The sequence below is a fragment of the Phyllobates terribilis genome, unplaced genomic scaffold (assembly GCF_046119375.1).
Source record: "Phyllobates terribilis strain yellow unplaced genomic scaffold, ASM4611937v1 Scaffold_10__3_contigs__length_209671492, whole genome shotgun sequence".
Lineage (NCBI taxonomy): Eukaryota > Metazoa > Chordata > Amphibia > Anura > Dendrobatidae > Phyllobates > Phyllobates terribilis.
This window is the reverse complement of record NW_027362770.1, coordinates 109,225,739-109,247,099: the sequence shown is the minus strand read 5'-3', so window position 1 is coordinate 109,247,099 and position 21,361 is coordinate 109,225,739.

Here is a 21,361-nt window from a genome sequence, read left to right as displayed (position 1 = left end):
AGTCCACAAAGAGTCAGTCTGTGAGAAAGCCAGTCCAGTACAGACTCAGTGAGCTCAGGTTAGTGAGCCTAAGGCGTGCCGACGCCATAAGAGCGGTGAAGAGTAGCGAGGCCTACTGCCAGTGTGAAGCCTAGTGAGGGCCCTGAGCTCGGCCGAAGGCAAGTGGAGTAAGCGAGCTACAAAGGGGGCAGAGGAGCTTAACCAGCTCTCCCCATAAGCATTTACCGGACACCGGGTCCGCGTCTGCAAGAATCTCTAGGACCAGCAGAAACAACCGGGATCCCTGGCGAACTACATGTCCCAGGAACACCAAAAGCTGACTGTAATACCAGGGTCAGGAATCACTGAGGCCCAAGAGACCAGGGAGTGTGATCTCCAACAGAAGGCCCTACCACCAGGTCAGCCGCTGCAAGACAGAGACCAAGTTAGGCCTAGCTCCAGGCAGGTCACAAACTTATCAGAAAAAGGCAAGAAACAGGAGGCCCCCCACCCGCTCACTGGGGAGAGTCCTGAAATGCACCCTTCACCCTACAGTGCCCTGGACCGTGCCTGAAACACCACCAGTAAAGGTACTGAAGTGAACTGTCTTGTGTGTGCCTATTCTTCTTCCGACCCGGCTGGGTCCCCTCTGTCCTGCATCCCCTCTCCTACACTGGCCTGAGGCCCCGCTCCACCTGTGGGGAGCCGCACCATCTAAGCTGCCTGATCACCGGCCTCAGAGGACTGTAGCAGCGCTGGTGATCCTCACCAGACACTACAGGTGGCGTCACGAACTCTTTCCTATCCCATACACCTTTTCCCCATTTCCTTCTTTCTTTTAAAGAGTGACCCCAGGGTACGGGCCCGGGAGCCGGCCACCACGGCGTCCCCCAAAACCAAACAGCAAGGCCCGGGCACCGAGTTGTCCCCATCCCTTGGGCGCGTCATCTCCTTCCTGGCGTCATGAACAGGATTCCGTGCCCGCTGCAACGACGGAGTGTTGTGCCCGTTGCCACCGGGTACTGTGCGCCTTTATTCTGAACTGTGTATTTAACTGTGGCGAAGATTTCCGCCATTGTTGTGCCGCCGAGCGGGAAGAAGGGCGTAACCACGGGAAACTGAGAGGCATACCTGCTGAAGCGCGCGAAGCCCCGGACACACCCCCCGCCTCAACGTCAAACCAGGAAGCGCCAGGTCCTGGAAGGAGCGCCGTTGAACGCTCTGACATAGGACACAAGCGGCGCAAGGTCCTGAAGAAGACCGTCACCTGCGGAACTGGGGCCTACCGGAAGAAAAGTAGGTAGCCACGGTTCGCTAGGGGGGCGACAGAATGTCCGAAGAACAGCACAACGCCAGAATACCGGTTAACTGCCCTGATGCTCAACCCGCGCCCGACGCCGAGCAGGCCAAAGCAGCCGCTCCACCAGCAGGGCCTGTAACCTCTGTCATACCCATGGCCCTACCGTACATCCCTGGAGCGAAGTGGCTCCCCCAGTACAGCGGCAAACCAGATACCCTGTCTGGATTTAAACGGAAAATATGCGGTATACTGGACATGTACTCTATGAGAGGCAAGCAAAGAGCTGTTGTTGTATTAGGACAATTGACTGGTGCTGCGGAGCGAGAACTAGAAACCTGGTCGGCCGCAGACCAAGAGTCAGTGTCCGCAATCTTTAAAAAGTTACAGACTGTCTTTGAGAATCGTACTGAGACAGACCTCTGGATGAGGTTCTACAACTGCTCTCAGCAACCAGAGGACAGTGTTCGGGACTATGCCTGGCGCTTGCAAGGGGCCCTGCGGGCTCTGAAACAGGTTAGTCCAACCAGCATCAATGATGAAAATAAAATGCTGAAAGAACAGTTTATCCGGGGACTGAGGTCTCAAGAGGAGAGCAGGACTGTGCGTTGGTGGTCCCTGGATCATCCAGATGCCAATTTTGAAACCCTTAAGGACATGGCTATAAAAGGACTGCAGCCCCTGGAAACAACTGCTATCCAATGTTACCAGGGTGGGGCCACCCCAGTACCTGCAGCGTCCACCTTTTCCCCGGTGGCTGCTGAAGCCAAGGTGCAAGCAATGTCCCCTAGTGAGCTGGACAGCCTGCGCTCTGAAGTGCGTCAGCTGAGCAAAACCCTGACCACTGTACTGAGTGCCCTGCAGCTGCGGATGGAGCCCAAGGAGGAAGGAAGGATCCTGCTAGCCGACAGCCCTGAGGATGTCCCCTGGATGAGAAGGAGGAAGAGGACAACGACACCCCCCGAGGGACCCGGTCTGCCACCGCTGCCACAAGTCAGGTCACACCATCCAGAGCTGTCCTTTAAACAAGAAAACCCTGGGGCCGAGGGCTGACACCCAAGAGTAGACTCCCCAGTCCCAACAGACTGGTACAGCAGGTTCGTGAGAGGAAGACCTTTCCTGTCCATTGTGCTGGACGGCATCGCGACATCCGCTCTGCTGGACACAGGATCTCAGGTAACCATCATGCCTGATGTCCTCTACAAAAGGTTCTGGTCCATGGATGACCTAAGCCCACCAGCTCCGAACCTTTCCGTTTATGCCTCAAACAGCCTCCCCCTTAACCTAGTCGGGGTTAAGGATGTGGCAATAAAGGTGGGAAGAGTGGAACTGAAGGACCAGGGACTAATTGTAGTAGAGACTAATCCTGATGATACCAACTTGTATATGGTACTTAGCACTAATATTGTTAGTAACTGTTTGGGAGAGGTTGTGTTCTTGCTCTGTCGGGGTCGTAGCGACATTCCACTCGTCCTCCAGTCACTCCAAATTAAGGCTATGAGCATGGGTCAACCATTCAAAGAATGAGTCAGACAACAAGCTGGTTCAAACTCAGAGCATGCTCAGAAGGCTACTGGCAAGCCACGATCTCAGCAATGTTCTGCTTTTATTTCCGCATGCACAAACCTAAATACACTACATAATGGGGAGGGGAAAGGGGTTATTCGGGGCGGGGTAAGCCATAAATGGACTGTTCGGGGCGGGGTAAGCCATAAATGTCTAGTATCCGGCCACTCCTGATTGGTCCCGTCTCCTTAACTCAGTCTCTGGGCAGACAACCGTCAGTTGATGATTCGGTTTCATTTCTCTGAAACAGGTGCTGGCTGATACCGGCGCCATCTTAGCATAAATTTCGATCTAAGTAACACGTAGCAAGGAAAGCTTATTGTTATAAGACACAAAATGGTGGTTAGTACATAAGCAAAGCGTATAAAAGTATAAAAGTAGAGAAAATATATATTCTTTCTTACCCTGACATTCCCCCCTAAACACTAAGCTTTCCCTTGCTTCGGGGCCTTTGAGACTGTCCATGTGTGGGGAGAGGGGAGGTGGATTTCTTCACCCAATTATCTTAGAATCTGCCCCCTTATGGGACGCCCCCAAACAATTGAGCCCTACCCTAAATGACACATGGAGTTCTCCCAACTGACCCTAAACTAAATCTCTCAATTGGACTCTGTCATGGGGGGTCTGGTCAGGCTTGTTCAAAGGAGTGTATTTCTCCATATCTTCCTTACTGGTATCATCATGTAACAGAGATGTGGTTTCTTGATTCAAAAAGGTCCCGGAGGTTGGAACAGCATTGTTTATAGCTTTCCTGTATAAGGGGACTATACAGCATAGGACCACCAGGCCCAATACTAGTAGACCTCCCATTACTAGACAAGCTTGTTGGAGGAATCCCTTGAGCCCTCCCAACCAACCTGAGAAGAAGGAGGTATCTACCCCCGCATTCGCCTTCACTTCCTCTGCCAGACTTGTTATCCTTCGAAGAGCTTCCACGGTTTTCCCATTCACTCCAGAGTTCTGGGGAATGTATGTGCAACATTCTTCCTCTATCATCCCACATACTCCACCTTTCTCAGCAAGAATCATATCTATTGCCAATCTATTTTGAAGAGTCATCCTCGTATTGGGCCCTAGTTCCTCAACTATGCCCTGGAAGGCATCTCTGCTGTAATTTATAAATCTCTGTTCAGTGTAGTAGACATAGTTTATCCAATCTACATTCCTATTGATCTGTATAGCCGGGATGAGTGAGAAAAATCCAGCAACTACTTGATTCTGGGCCTTGTACTCATCTGGGACCCCCCTAGGGACTCCTATAGAGTCTATATAGACCTTCGGGTCTTCTGCATAGCTCATATGCAGCTGTTCCAGGCTTCTCTTTTTCCTGGTCAGTTCAGGAGTTGTTTCCGGGTTCCAGGGCAGGATTCTGAATTGCATGGCTAATTTTACTAGGGTGCACTGTCCGGTCCAGGTGGTGGGAAGCCTGGGTCTGAGTCGTCCATCCCCACAGAGCCAATAACTATCATATATATATCTAGAATGATTGCTTAGTAGATCAGTGTCCACAGTCTCGTTAGTCTGACAGAAACCGTCTTTGAAAATTCCTAAAGAACGACCGGTAGAGTTGTCAGGGGAGTAGCATGTATAATTATCTTTGGTTATTGTTACTTCACCTGGGGTCTGAATTTTTGCCTTGGAGCTAACCAGGGGAATGTATTCAGGACAAGAGCTGTCGTCTAATTTATTTTTCAGCAACTTTAATAAGCAGAGGGTACTATTATGGTCAGCTGGGAAAGCATGGGTGTACAGATGAGTATTGGCGGCTGCACAGGCCATGCAACTTACGGATATGTTCTGGGCTCTAACATTGTACCGTACCCATTCTAACCATAAATTTTTACGGGGATTTACCTGGGTTTCTATGGAGAAAACTTCTTCCCACCCAAGCCCTGGGATGGGAATGACCTTGTTTAAATTTTTTTGCAGCATAACACCTCCACTAGGTTGACTTGTGTTCAAAGGGGCTGGTGTAGGTTTTGTTTGTATATCTTTTAGCTCTATTATTCCTTGATCAGGGTTTATAGCACCATTGTAGCTACTCAAAACATATTTCCCCAAATCTCCTGTTTGAGGGTTCTCCAGATTCAGATATAAAGGGAAGCAGTCTTTTTCCCATGAGCATTTTGGAATACGTGGCCACTGTACCTTATCTATAAATCCAGTGCTCAGGGTCATTCGGGTTAATAGAGATCTCCCTTCTCGGTCCTTCCTGTTTACAGCTTCCTTTGGTTTGTATTCCCAGTCAGTATCTCCCGTATTCCACCCCACATCTGACCAATAATAGCAATTTTCGTTTCCTGGACGGGTTACACAGAGATAAAACGTTCCTCGGGCATAAGCATCATACCACTTGCATGTCATTCCTGCACAATCCACTATGTCACAGTAATCAAATCGATACGTCTGAATTTTTGCGTGAGTATCTACCCAAAATGTGGTAGCTGTCCACCCTGGGACAGACAGTAAGCATATGGAAAGGATATAGAAGAAGGTAGTCATCTTTTATAGGCTCGTTTTGTCTCTCTTGCAGTGGGAGGCGTGAATCCAGGTGCTCTTGCCCTCAAGCTTCAGAGCTGTAGGAGTAGTCAGGATCACAGTGTAGGGGCCCTCAAATCTGGGTTGGAGACAGTCTTTCCGGACAAACTTCTTTACGTACACCAGGTCGCCTGGGGTGAAATCATGTACCGCATCACCTGTGGATTCTGGGAGAGAAGCAGATACTGTAGAGCGGGTGTTAGTCAATTCTTTAGACAGAGCAATCACAAATTTTACTACTCTATCATGTGTTTCAGACAACTCTTGGGGCCTAATTTCTCCTATTTTAGGTGGGGTCCCAAACAAAATTTCATAGGGAGTTAGCCCATGTTTAGCTTGTGGGGTGTGTCTGATATGATACAATACTATAGGGAGTAGGTCGGGCCAGGGGAGGGGATGATCTTGGGTTATTTTCAAGAGCTGGGTCTTGAGTGTGGAATTCATCCTTTCCACTTTGCCTGAACTGGCAGGATGGTATGGAGTGTGGAGGCCCAAATCTGTTCCCAACATGTTCCAAAGTTCTTTGTAGATATTTGCTGTGAAAGCTGGTCCTTGATCCGATTCTATGACTTGGGGAACTCCAAATCTGCAGGCAATTTCAGTGATCAGTTTCTTGGCTGTGACTTTAGCAGTCATGTTGACAACCGGGTAGGCCTCGGGCAAGGCTGAGAACATATCCACGGCTACCAAAACGTACTCATATTTTCCTGCTTTAGGCATTTGGATATGGTCGACTTGTATTCTCTGCCAAGGGTAGTCTGGTTTAGCTAGGTGTTGGAGAGGGACCCGTGCCGTACACGTTGGGTTGCAAGTAGCGCAGACAGAGCAGGATTTTGAGTATGCAGTCACAGTGGAAGAGATTCCGGGTGCAAAGTACAGTTTCTTGATACATACCAAGGCTTGATTCTTTCCTCTGTGTGTAGGCCCGTGAGCCCATGCTGCCACGGCTGAGTACATGCGCCTGGGCAAGCAAGGTTTTCCGTCCACTTGATAAAGAGTTGAGTCGACCTTTAAATCTTAGCGACCTGCCAGCACGGCTCCCGCCGCTTTCCATTGCTTGACTTCTTCAGTGGGGGTCTTCCTTTGTTCTTCACACAATTTTTCTTCAGGCATCCTGACCCCCCTGGATTCCACTCGTGTCTCCGCTGGACTTGTATGGTCTTCCGCCGGCTGTTCTTTGGCTCTTGCTCTAGTGAGCGCCACAGCTACAGTTTGCAGGGTCTCCCCCATCTCTTCTTCCTTTTCCTGCCACTTTGATGACACATTCTCCACTGCCGCAGTCTTGGCTGCTTGGTCAGCTAGGTTGTTGCCCCTGGCTTCCCTGGAATCTAGTCTTCCATGAGCCTTGACCTTGATAACAGCAACCTGAATGGGTAGTTCCAGGGCCTTCATTAGGGCCTTAATCCATGAGGCATGTTTCACTGGTGTACCTGCAGCTGTGATGAATCCTCTAGACTTCCACAAGAGTCCAAAATCATTGCAAATTCCATGTCCATACCTAGAATCGGTATATATGTTTGCCGTTGTTCCAGCTGCCAGGTGGCAGGCTTCCGTGAGAGCTACAAGTTCAGCTTCTTGTGCAGACATGTATGGTGGTAGAGCTTCAGCCTTGAGGACTGTTAGGTCTGTTGTGACAGCATATCCCGTGTGGAACTTCCCTTGAGGGTCTGCGAAACGGGATCCATCAGTCCATAGGTGCAAGGCAGGGTGTGCGAGCGGATGTGCTACCATATTCTCTGGAGCAGAAGTCTCTTCCTGCAAAATTTTTATACAATCATGAGAATCATGAGGTTCCACCAATGGACCTTCACCCTGTTCGTCTTCCCCCCTAGAAGGTGGAAGCAAAGTGGCAGGGTTGATAGTCAGACATCTGGTAAATGTTATATTGGAGGGCAACAATAGGGAACACTGCAGCCGCAGGTGTCTTTGGTTGGTTAGATGTTTTGGAGATGTTTGTTGCAGAACAGCCGAGAGATCATGGCCAGCCTGTATAACTAGATCATGTCCAAGGACGATATCAGCTGACTTGTCAAGGAGGATGTGAGCAGCGTGGACAGCCTTAAGGCACGTGGGGGCAGTTCGGGCGACAGGGTCCAGACGGGCTGAGTAGTAGCCTAAAGGCCGATACACTTATGATCATAGCGTTGTGCTAGAACTCCAGAGGCATGACCTTCCGATTCAGAGACAAAGAGGTGAAATGGCTGAGTATAGTCTGGTAAGCCCAAGGCCGGGGCAGAGACAACAGCCTGTTTAAGGCGGTCAAAACATAGTCTGCGTTGGTGAGAGATACGTGAATCTTCAGCATGAAACCAGACGGAGCCTTCGTACTTAAGACAGTCATACAGGGGTTGCATAAGCTTTGAGGCATCCGGGATCCATTGCCTGCAGTAAGTGATGAGACCAAGGAAAGTCTGCATAGCGGAGTAGGTGGTTGGGAAGGTGATATCCATGATGGCTTGTTTTCTTTCTTCAGTCAGATGTCTAGCACCTTGTGATATACAATGTCCGAGGAAAATGACCTTGGGCAGACACCATTGGACTTTGCCTTTCGAGACTTTACAGTTAGCTGAGTGAAGAAACCAGAGAAGGGATGCTGACATCTCTGGCAAATTTTCTTCAGTGCCGCAGAGTAAAAGATCATCCACATATTGTAGAAGAGTGACCTGAGGGTTCTCTTGAACCCATGGCTCCAGAATAGACTTCATAGAATGAATGAATTGGTTAGGAGAGTTCTGGGCTCCTTGTGGAGTCCTGGTCCATGTAAGCTGTGCTCCTTGAAAGGTAAAGGCAAAAAGAAACCACGAATCTTCATGCAAGGGTATACTGAAGAAGGCGTTGGCCAGATCTAACACCGTAAACAAGGTGGCCATTGGAGGCACCTGAGACAAGAGGGTGTTTGGGTTGGGTACCACTGGAGTTTCTAAAATGGTAGCTGCATTGACGGCTCTGAGATCCTGAACCAACCGGTATCTTGGAGGCTCTCCCGGAGCGGTTTTCTTTTTTACAGGAAAGAGGGGTGTATTGCATGGAGATACACATCTGACAAGGACTCCTGACTCCAGGAGGGAAGCGATTTGGGTACCCAAGCTTTGTTCTTGTGCCGCCTTGAGGGGGTATTGTGGCAACCGTGGGTACCTGTGTCCAGGTTTGAGGTGTACTTGGACCGGGGGAACCTGCAGGAGGCCAACGTCCTCTGGCCCGCTGGACCACAGAGAGTGAGGGAACTGTGAGGTATCAAGAAGAGTGTGAGGTTGTATGGTCATCATCATGAGAGTGAAGGCTTTGAGAACGCAGCAGTCTTCAGTCCCTTGTTCGGAATGAGGATCTCGCAGAAGAAGCTCCATGCCATGGTTTCCGAAGGTAATAGTTGCCTTCATCCGCTCTAAGAGATCGGCTCCCAACAAATTAACGGGGCAAGTTTCTGAGACCAAGAATCTTGTGAGTACTCCAGTGAATGGTCCTGCAGACACAGGGACTGTGAGTGGAGAGGAAATATGTTGGCCTTCCACCCCAACACAGGTGAGGGTATCCGGTGATAGGGATACCGAGGGAGGGAGCTGTGTGGAAGAAATGACAGATGTGGCCGCCCCAGTGTCCACCAGGAACTTCAATGGCTGATGGTCCACCTGTAAAGTGACAGTCCCACAGGCGGCCGTGGGGTGCGTAGCCGGGAAAGTGGACACTGGTTGACCGGGCCGTCATTGGCGTGGGTGAGATGGTTCACGGGAAGGTCCATGGTTGTGTGGACCGTCATGAAACGAGCGGTCATGGTACTGTCTGCGGGTTGGACAGTCTCTGAGAATGTGATAAGGGCTACCACATTCCCAACACAGCATGCGTCCTTCAGAATCACGAGATTGTCTCTTGTCTCTAGGTGGCCCCCTGTCATTTCTTCTGTCTTGTTTTCTATATGTAGGAGGAGTATCATCACCTGTGCCTTTAACCATTACCCACTTGATTCCATGTTGGTTGCCAGGGGGTGGGTAGCTTTCTTGAGCTTGATATACCATGGCAGGAGCGGCTTTCTTCTTTGGCTTAGTATCCTTTTCCATTTTTAGCATGGCTTTTTGGAAAGCTTTGAAAATGTCCACCGCGTCGTTAAAAGAAGAAGAACGAATCTCGGGGCGTACCCTCAGAGCCTCATCTCTGAGAGCGTCTTGTAGGCCATCTACTAGGGCCTGAACCAACAGGGCGGCCTGCGTCTTGACGTGAGGACTGTATCCGAGATCCTCAAAATGCATGCTGAGTCTTGCAGCATATCTTTCCACAGATTCATCAGGGTCTTGTTGAACATCTTGTACAGACCCAGCTTGATCTGACAAGCGATCCTGAGCCCAGGCTTTTAACTGTTTCATGTATTCTAGGCCGGATTCATACATACTAAGGGATCCTGCTTTTGTGGAATCCATGGCCTTTTCGATAGTAGGCAAGAAATATTCCTTGGCCTTCACAGATGTGATACCTGCCAAATCAGCCCAGGTTGCACCATAAATGGCTCTGGTTGTGTCCAAGCGTCTAGCATACTGCATGGGAGATTTATCGGGATCAGGAAGCTTTGAGACCAGAGTGTCTACTTGTACTGGGGTAAAGGGTTGATATTTGATCATCCCTAAAGGTCCAGGAACTTGTTGAGGACCGGGCAGCGTCGCGTGTGCCTTGGTGGTGTTTGGGGTGGCCGCTAGAGAGGATTCTTCAGGCAACAGAACCGCATTAGGTATCGGTGTCGGGGAGGAGGATGCCACTAGTAGCTTAAGGGCCAAAGGCATAGCAGCATGAACTGCTGGACTACGGACACATACAATGCGTATTGAGTCCAATCCATGGGGGAGGGTCTCCATGCCTTCCTTGAGGGCTAGTACGTGTTCCTCCATGCACGGCCCGAGTGGGTAGCCGAAAATTCCAGAAGATATAAGTGGTATCACTAAAGTGCGTCTGGGCATATCCTGATGACTCAATTTTCCAGCATGGAGGAGTACTGAACGGATGGTAGATGCGAGAGTGGAACGTGACTCTTCGGGGTTCTGGGGGTCATAAATAGGACCCACTGCATGTATGATGACATCAGCGGGCAGTCTACCCGCACGGGTGACTAAGGTCTGGCCTTTTGAAAGATCTCCGTTTTTGGCTAAGTGAGCCTGGCATTCTGCAGCCAGAGTGGAACCAGCAGCAAGGGCAATTTTACGAGCCAATCCTCCAGCATGGCTCATACGGGTGTTTGCAGGGTTGACTATGGCCCCCACCCGATGTGTAAGGATGTCACCATAGCCTATTGACAGAGTGACGGGGCGTCCTGATGGGTCTACTAGGTTCCGGGAGCAGCAGGGGTCCCAGACTTCTGAGGGGCTGGGGGGTGGTGCTCTTTCAGCAGTTGCTTGGAGCAAGGGCCGGAGTATGGGTAATGAATGTGGGGTGGAGGATGCCATAGGAGACGTATGGGGTAAAGGGGGGGCGCTGGAGTATCTTGAGCCCATCCCTCATCTGGCTCCATATCGTCTTGAGTAACAGTATGTTGGCGGAGCGAGAGCAGTCTGGCCTGAAATTCTGGGGAGTTGAGGAGGATATCCCCAGAGTTATGGGCGACCCCCATGGGGAACAGAGGGAGCGCCTCAGCATCGTGGACTGGAGCAGAGGGTATCACATTAGTTTCAGATGGGTGCTCTGGGACTGCGGGCTTTTCCACCCGTGCTGGCAGCTGGTAATAAGCACCGGACGAATCTAGTAGTGGATATAGGCCGGATTGGGGTCTCCCGGGCCGCCCACAACAAGTAAAAGGTGTAGTAAGATGGCCGTTGGAGTTGGAGTGGGAGTGGGATTGTTCTTGGGGGCAGGGAAAGGTGTAGTAAGATGGCCGTTGGAGGGAGGAGTTGGAGTGGGGGTGGGATTGTTCTTGGAGACAGGCTGGGCATCGTGCCATGGGCGGCCCGCCCCACAGACACAGCAGAACTTCGCCCAGGGCGGGTTTTGCTCTCCGCACATACGACACGTCCATCCTTCCGATGATTTGGCGTTGGCGCCATTATAGGGTGGTGGCTGAGGGCTCGGTGTAGTGACAGGCATCAACGGGGTTACGGCCAATTTAGAGTCACATAACAAATCACATTCTGCAGCTTTCATGTATCCGAACAAAGGCTCGGCATTCTCTGTTCCCCCTGCACCATCTACTTCTTTCCAGCCCTCAACCTTTAAATCATTTGCTACTCTAAGATGTGCCTGAGCCTGGTGCAGGAGTCCTTCATCACTCAACTTCCCCTTATTTTGTATAACGTATTCTTTCCACACTGAAGGCTGGAGCCTGCCCGTACTGGGTAAGCTTATCATTTTATACAGATTCCTAACATTCTTAACAGCCTTCTTGCCTTCCCGTGACTCTACTAGCTGGATGACTCCCACTGCACCATCCGGCAACTTGTGAGGTCTTTCAGATTTGAACATACGCAACATTTTCTTATAGAATGCAATGATCTGTCGCGACTCAGATCACTGGTGCAGTCCACAGGTCGCCACTGGTCAGTGTAGAGCACACCTCAATACACTGGTGAGACAGAGAGACACCTCATCTATCTCCTTCCCCAACCTTGAATGGCGACTTTACAGTGCGACTCACCACGGCACCCTGAGTACAGGTCGCCACCCGTCAGTGTAGAGCACACCTCAATACACTGGTGAGACAGAGAGACACCTCATCTATCTCCTTTCTTAACCTTGACTTTACAGCAGTCTCTGTGGTAGACGAAGAGCACTCCTCAATTCGTCACAGATTCTTTCTTCCTTACACTTCAATTTAGGGATGGCTTGGAATCGACTATCAGTCACGGGAGGCAACTATCTAAGAAAAGTACAGTGACCGGGGGAGGAGGAGGTGGTGTGCACACGAGCATGCGCAGGCATGCGACGTCACTCGGTCTCACAGTTGTTGGTTCAGGACGTGGCGCGGGACGCCTGAGGTCTCACCACTCGACCGGTCACCCACCCAGATCCAACCTGACAACCCCACAGGAACCGCTGCAGCTGACACACAGGCAAGTGAAACATATAAAATATATCTCGACTTACCGTGTTCGATGGAGGTTGATCAGGCCTCAAATTCAGCCGCCGCGGTCACCACCAGGGAAGTCAACAATATGGGTCCGGGAGGGCGGCGTACCGCTAGCCACGCCCCACGTTGGGCGCCATTTGTCGGGGTCGTAGCGACATTCCACTCGTCCTCCAGTCACTCCAAATTAAGGCTATGAGCATGGGTCAACCATTCAAAGAATGAGTCAGACAACAAGCTGGTTCAAACTCAGAGCATGCTCAGAAGGCTACTGGCAAGCCACGATCTCAGCAATGTTCTGCTTTTATTTCCGCATGCACAAACCTAAATACACTACATAATGGGGAGGGGAAAGGGGTTGTTCGGGGCGGGGTAAGCCATAAATGGATTGTTCGGGGCGGGGTAAGCCATAAATGTCTAGTATCCGGCCACTCCTGATTGGTCCACGTCTCCTTAACTCAGTCTCTGGGCAGACAACCGTCAGTTGATGATTCGGTTTCATTTCTCTGAAACAGGTGCTGGCTGATACCGGCACCATCTTAGCATAAATTTCGATCTAAGTAACACGTAGCAAGGAAAGCTTATTGTTATAAGACACAAAATGGTGGTTAGTACATAAGCAAAGCGTATAAAAGTATAAAAGTATAAAAGTAGAGAAAATATATATTCTTTCTTACCCTGACAGCTCCAACAGATAGCTGACACTGCCAGACCAGGGCAGAGAAGGGCGCTGCAGAAAGAGATCTGAGCCCTTATGTACCAGCAACAGGTAAAGTTAACAGGCGGTGAAATTGGTAATGTACGGGTGACAGACCAGGTACCCATTGTGATTCCCCCAATGAGTGAAATGCTGATTTGGTGTAGAGCAGCAATAGGTCTCAAAGGACGGAGCTACCAGGCGGTAGTAGAGCCCCTTAGCTCCGAGCATAAGCCTACACTCTTGACTGCCAGAGGGGTAGTGAATGTACGCAGTGGGAGGGTGCCCGTAAGCCTCCTAAACTATGGGGAGGACGAGGTTAGATTACCATGCTATGCCACTGTTGCCAAACTGTACACAGTAAATAACAACTCCATACACACGGCGAAGTCCTTAACCTCACCAGACGAAGTGGAGGATAATGACCCGGCAACCCAGGTGGAGGATTGGTGTCAACAGCTCCATGTTGGGACAGACACCACTCCTGCTCATCAGAAGCAGGGTGTACACCGGGTGGTTTAGGAATACGAGCAAGTATTCAGTAAGCACCCACTTGACTTTGGGAGGATTAAGGGGGTTCAACACCATATCCCCACAGGTGACCATCCACCCATCAAAGACCGTTACAGGCATATACCACCAGCACACTAGCAGAAGGCGAAGGAGATGTTGCACGACATGAAGAAGGCAGGGGTAGTAAGGGATAGTTGTAGTCCCTGGGCAGCTCCCCTAGTTCTAGTCAGGAAAAAGGACGGAAGCATGAGAATGTGTGTAGATTACAGACAAGTAAATCAAATTACACATAAAGATGCATACCCATTACCCCGTATAGTGGAATCCCTGGCTGCATTAAAGTCTGCAAATTACTTCTCCACCCTTGACCTCACTAGTGGGTACTGGCAAGTAGCTGTTGCTGAGGAGGATCAGGAGAAGACGGCCTTCACCGCCCCGATGGGACTCTGTGAGTTCAATAGTATGCCATTTGGACTCTGCAATGCCCCCGGAACGTTCCAGAGATTGATGGAGTGCTGCGTGGGACACCACAACTTCGAGACTGTACTACTATACCTGGATGACGTGATAGTGTACCCCAAAACGTATGAGGACCACTTGAAGCACCTGGCAGAGGTATTTGAGTCGCTGTCCCAGTATGGGATGAAGCTGAAGCCCTCAAAGTGCCACCTGCTCAGAAGAAAGGTACAGTACCTGGGGCACATCGTTAGTCCAGAGGGAGTAGTACCAGACCCGGAGAAGGTCACTGCCATCCAGAAATGGCTGGAGCCGAAGAGCCTCAAGGAGGTACATCAGTTCTTGGGACTAGTCGGGTATTACCAGAGGTTTGTGAAGGACTATACTAAGAAAGCGGCGCCTCTGCAAGACCTCCTGGTAGGACAGTCCCACAGAGGCAGAAATCCCCTGTTCCAGTGGGGTAAGGAGCAAGCTGAATTCTTTTATTGTGATGAAGGAGATCCTGACCGGTGAAGAGATTCTAGCCTACCCTGACTACAGCCAACCGTTCCTGCTGTACACAGATGCCAGCAATGAAGGATTAGGAGCTGTACTGAGCCAGAAGCAGAATGGCAAAAAGAAGGTGATCGTCTATGCAAGCAGGAAGCTCCGCCCGACCGAGAGGAACCCAGAGAACTATAGCAGCTTCAAGTTAGAGTTCCTGGCCCTGGTCTGGGCCATCACCGAGCGGTTCAAGCACTATTTAGCCTCCAGTAAGTTCACTGCCTTCACTGATAACAACCCCTTGACTCATCTAGAAACAGCCAAGCTGGGAGCCTTGGAACAACGATGGATGGCTCGGCTGTCAAACTAACAATTCACTATAAAGTACCGGCCGGGCCGCAAGAATGCCAACGCCGATGTCCTGTCCAGGATGCCTCACCAATCAGACACTAAAGAAGAAGTGGATGACCTGAAGGAGATTGAACTACCTGCCTTACATCGGAATGGAATGGTCCATGAGCAACGAGCCTCCAGGAGGCCTCGCGGTAAAACGTTAAACCCCCTGCCTCACCACAGCTGGAAGGAGACCCAGGACAACGACCCGGTTGTCAGCCGTATCAAAGAGCTGATAACCCAGGAAGGTTCCTCCCTGGAGAAGTAAGCATCTCTACAAGCCAAGCAGCTGTGGAATGAGAGAACCTGACTGTTCATCTATAGAGAGAAGCTGTGCCGGAGGTACGTCAATCCCAAAATCCATGAGATGGTATGGCAGATAGTAGTGCCCAAGACAGACATCCAGATGGTGTTGGAGGCCTACCACGATCAGGCGAGACACTTTGGCTGGAAAAAGCTAGAGACCCTGCTGAAGTGTTGATTCTACTGGGTGGGAATGCGCAGCTCCATTGTGAGGTGGTGCCGAAACTGTGGACCCTGTAGCCTCAGAAAAAAAGACTACGGCAGCCAGAAGGCACCCCTGCAACCCATCAAGACAACTTGACCTTTGGAGATCGTGGCCCTGGACCATGTCAAGCTGTCACCCAGCAGGTCAGGGTACTCCTATGCCCTGACCATGGTGGATCACTACTCACACTTCCTGGTGGTCGCCCCCGTTAAAGACCTGATGGCAGAGACAGCAGCAAAGACGTTCCAAGCGTATTTCTAGAGACCCCATGGATACCCTGAGCAGGTGCTGACGGATCAGGGCCCAGCCTTTGAAGCGGAACTGTTCAAGGAGTTCTGCCATCTGTACGGGTGTAAAAAGATCCGGACTACACCGTACCACCCCCAAACCAATGGTCTCTGTGAAAAGATGAATAACATCGTCATCGACCTGCTGAAGACCTTACCACTAGAGGAGAGAAATCAGTGGCCAGACCTACTACCTGACCTGGTAGATCTGTACAACCACATACCTGTGAGTTCCACCAATTGTACTGCAGCATATCTCATGCTAGCCAGACCCAGGAAGTTGCCCATGGACCTGGAGCTTGGTGTGGTAGAACCAGAAGCAGATATGTCCATTGAGGACTGGGATACGACCAGACAGGAGCAGTACAGAAGAGTACAGGCCTGTGTCAAAGACAGTCTCACTCGGGTAATGGACAAGCAGGAAGCCCACTGTAATAAAAGTGCGCCCGCAGAACCCTACACTGTGTTAAATTCAAGATTTGGTAATAGGAAGACCTGTCTAATTACTAAGGCCGGGGGAAGAACGACTGCAATGGTATCAAGGGACCACCTGAAGTTGTGTCCAGACCTGCTAAAGCCCCAAGAAAAAGTGCCTCTCACCGTCCCGGAGGAGCCTAAAGAAGCAGTACTCCATACTGACTTAGGAGATTTCCAGGCAGATTGGCCTGAACTAGGAGGAGCAGTAATAATACCTGTGATCCACTTCTTTCAACAGCTAGAAGACCCTCCACAGCAAGTAGAGCCTGTAAGTGCTTCAGAAGAGCCTGCTCAAGAAGAATCCCCGGAAGAAGGATCCCCGGTTGGAGCAGAGCAAGAGGGCCCAGCCAATGGTATACTTGCCCGTCCAGTAGAGAGGTTAAGGCAGTTTTACAATCTACCCACGTGTAGAACTGACAGGGTGCAGACACAGATTCCATCCACACTCCCGTACTACGCAGATCGACACGTAGCACACGAGGTCAGACCCCTGTCAGATACAGAGAGTAAAGAAGGAAACTCTGACAGTGTAAATAGTTGCCCCTGGGGTATTATATTGTACTAGATGGTGGCCCGATTCTAACGCATCGGGTATTCTAGAATATGTCTCCCGACGGTGGCATACTTATTTTAAATCTGCCGCCAATTGGCTGGAGACCGTGTTTAAATTTGGTGCCACAATCGCAGATTGGTCGCGGCAGGCGGCTGCGAGCAATCAGCAGAGCGGTGTTTAAATTTGGCGCCGATATCGCTGATTGGTCGCTGCCGGCGGCTGTGACCAATCAGTGAACCGTGCTAGTGAGGACCGGGGAGCATCCAACTGCCTTATAATGCCCCATGCAGGATGTCACTCCCCCCCCATATAATGCCCCATGCAGGATGTCACTCCCCCCCATATAATGCCCCATGCAGGATGTCACATCCCCCCCTCCCTTATAATGCCCCATGAAGGATGTCACATCCCCCCCTTTACTCCCCCCCACCCATATAATGCCCCATGCAGGATGTCACATCCCCCCCTCCGTTATAATGCCCCATGCAGGATGTCACTCCCCCCCTCCTTTATAATGCCCCATGCAGGATGTCACTCCCCCTCACCATATAATGCCCCATGCAGGATGTCACATCCCCCCTCCCTTATAATGCCCCATGCAGGATGTCACATCCCCCCCTCCCTTATAATGCCCCATGCAGGATGTCACTCACCCCCCACCATATAATGCCCCATGCAGGATGTCACACCCCCCCTCCCTTATGCCCCATGCAGGATGTCACATCCCCCCCTCCCTTAGAGTGCCCCTTTAGGTACCTCAGAAGCAAAACCTGTCAGGTGTGGCACTAACGGAGGTCCAACTCAGGATCGCCATGCCCTGCAGCCACCCCAGGGCCTACGTGAAGGGTTTGGGACAGGTCCCACAAGCTACCAAGTACTCTGCCCTGTGAGATGGACATCCTGTCAGGGAACCTCACCAAAAGAGACTTGAATTCTGAGGTTGCTTATTAAATTATATATATATCTATTTATTATTTATAATGTTTATTATGTAACGTTCAAGCAAGTGCCTCCCATAAAGGGAAGATTGTTATTGTTATAGTTGTTATAAAAAGTACTTCAGTCCGGGAGTACTGAGCTTTGCTAGGGGGGAATGTGGCGCCCCTGCTGCGCATTAGTGCCACAGATCCTAGAGGGGTGCATGTACGGATTCCTTCACAAGAGGCCCTCATAGCATACACACACCTCCACCTTCCACCTCAGACCACCAGAGGGAGCCCGTTAGGGATATAAAAAGGGAAGGTGGAGCTAGGCAGTTCAGTCTGGAGTAAGTCTGAAGTCTGTAAGGAGTCCAGCTACAGTCTAAGTCTGGAGTCCACAGAGAGTCAGTCTGTGAGAAAGCCAGTCCAGTACAGACTCAGTGAGCTCAGGTTAGTGAGCCTAAGGCGTGCCGACGCCATAAGAGCGGTGAAGAGTAGCGAGGCCTACTGCCAGTGTGAAGCCTAGTGAGGACCCCGAGCTCGGCCGAAGGCAAGTGGAGTAAGCGAGCTACAAAGGGGGCAGAGGAGCTTAACCAGCTCTCCCCATAAGCATTTACCGGACACCGGGTCCGCGTCTGCAAGGATCTCTAGGACCAGCAGAAACAACCGGAATCCCTGGCGAACTACATGTCCCAGGAACACCAAAAGCTGACTGTAATACCAGGGTCAGGAATCACTGAGGCCCAAGAGACCAGGGAGTGTGATCTCCAACAGAAGGCCCTACCACCAGGTCAGCCGCTGCAAGACAGAGACCAAGTTAGGCCTAGCTCCAGGCAGGTCACAAACTTATCAGGAAAAGGCAAGAAACAGGAGTCCCCACACTCGCTCACTGGGGAGAGTCCTGAAATGCACCCTTCACCCTACAGTGCCCTGGACCATGCCTGAAACACCACCAGTAAAGGTACTGAAGTGAACTGTCGTGTGTGTGCCTATTCTTCCTCCGACCTGGCTGGGTCCCCTCTGTCCTGCATCCCCTCTCCTACACTGGCCTGAGGCCCCGCTCCACCTGTGGGGAGCCGCACCATCTAAGCTGCCTGATCACCGGCCTCAGAGGACTGTAGCAGCGCTGGTGATCCTCACCAGACACTACAGGTGGCGTCACGAACTCTTTCCTATCCCATACACCTTTTCCCAAATTCCTTCTTTCTTTTAAAGAGTGACCCCAGGCTACGGGCCCGGGAGCCGGCCACCACGGCGTCCCCCAAAACCAAGCAGCAAGGCCCGGGCGCCGAGTCGTCCCCATCCTCTGGGCGCGTCACACTCAATACTTGGTCAGGGCTCCTTTTGCATTAATTACTGCATCAATGCGGCGTGGCATGGAGGCGATCAGCCTGCAGCACTGCTGAGGTGTTATGTAAGCCCTTGGTTGCTTTGATAGCAGCCTTCAGCTCGTCTGCATTGTTGGGTCTGGTGTCTCTCATCTTCCTCTTGACAATACCCCATCGATTTTATATGGGGCTAAGGTCAGGCGAGTTTGCTGGCCAATCAAGCACTGTGATACTGCTGTTTTTAAACCAGGTGTTGTTACTTTTGGCATTGTGGACAGGGGCCAAGTCCTGCTGGAGAATGACATTTCCATCTCTGAAAAGCTTGTTGGCAGAGGGAAGCATGAAGTGCTCTAAAATTTCCTGGTAGACAGCTGCACTGACTTTGGTCTTGATAGAACACAGTGGACCTACACCAGCAGATGACATGGCTCCCCAAACCATCACTGATTGTGGAAACTTCACCCTAGACCTCAAGCAGCTTGGTGTGTGGCCTCTCCACTCTTCCTCCTGATTCTGGGACCTTGATTTCCAAATGAAATGCAAAATTTACTTTAATCTGAAAACAACACCTTGGACCACTGAGCAACAGTCCAGGTCTTTTTCTCCTTGGCTCAGGTAAGACGCTTATGGCGTTGTCTATTGGTCATGAGTAGCTCGACACAAGGAATGTGACACTTGTAGTCCATGTCCTAGATACGTCTGTGTGTGGTGGCTCTTGAAGCAATGACTCCAGCAGCAGTCCACTCCTTGTGAATCTCCCCCAAATTTTGGAATAGCTTTTTTCTTAACAATCCTTTCAAGGCTGCGTTTATCCCAGTTGCTTGTGCACCTTTTCTTACCACACTTTTTCCTTCCACTCCATTAATATGCTTGGATACAGCACTCTGTGAACAGCCAGCTTCTTTAGCAATGACCTTTTGTGGCTTACCCTCCTTGCGGAGTGTGTCAATGACTGCCTTCTGGACATCTTGTCAAGTCAGCAGTCTTTCCCATAGTTGTGGAGCCTACTGAAATAGACAAAGGGACCTTTTTAAACACTTAGGAAGCCTTTGCAGGTGTTTTTTGTTAAATATTCTAATTTACTGAGATAATGACTTTTGTGTTTTCATTGGCTGTAAGCCATAATCATCAGCAGCAACAGAAATAAACACTTAAAATAGATCACTTCTATTTGTAATGACTCTATTTTTGGTGATATTCTAATTTAGTGAGAAGGACTTGTACATGAAGTTGTCACGCTCAGGTCGGGAAAGCTACTGGCCAGTCCGAGCATTGCATTCCAATTTCCGTTCCATTTATACGGCCATCTGACTGCGCCCTAATCTTGTGTTGCAGTTCCCAACAGGTCCAGTCCATTTCCAGTTTGTACTCAACACAGGATAGTTCCTAGTGTCGGCAGGTCATGAGTGGCGTATGTGAAGGGGTCTGGCTAACTGACTGAGATCCATAGTTAAGCTAGCCCCCTTCTCCATCACAGCCAATGCATAGACTATTTTGGCAGGTTGGCAAGGCTTTTCAACCTACAAAACCTGAAAAGAGACTGGCAAGATCCCAGTATGTCAGGTGCTTTTTCCTGCCACACACTTTATTCTTTACATGGTTTTTACTGCGCAAGCAAAGTACAGACACTCTCACAGCCAGAGTCAGACTAACGAGTTTAGACTTGGGTGGGCTGAACAGACTCTAATTTAGTCTTCCCATCACATGGGAGAAGAATTCACTTTGGCACCCCCTCCTATCTGCAGCATAAGCGATTTGAGTAGCCACCATGTAACCGATCATATGCGATTTGCATACTAACAGTCAAGTGGCAACTATATGATCTTCATAATTCTCTCAATGATCAGTGAAATACTACAGCCCCTGCTTCATTGAGAGAAGCAGGAAAAGAAGCTAATCAGCATGTGACTGTAAGTATGAAAATCGCATATGAGTGGCCATGTAATGACTGCTGGAACTGGCAAGCAAAACCAAATCCTGACTGTGAGGATATTACACAACGTTAGGGTTGGGCATTCTACAGTGCTCAATGTTATAATTAAAGGGGTGTTTCAGGTTTGTGAGGAAAGTCAGCAGTCACTCTATGTAACTGCAGACTTCTGAATCCTCACAGCGCATACACTGCATGCTGTCAAGATTCTCCAGTGCCAGCGACAAGGACCATGCCCCCTGATCTCACACTGCAGGGAAGATGAAATCAGGGAGCAGGCTGCTACCAAAAGCCAGGAGCAGGCCACACCCCCTGATCTGTGACATAATGTCCCAGTAAGGAGGGGGACTACCGAGGAGCAGCTCCAGCGTCACATTGAATTGCAAGTACTGTGAGAGTTACA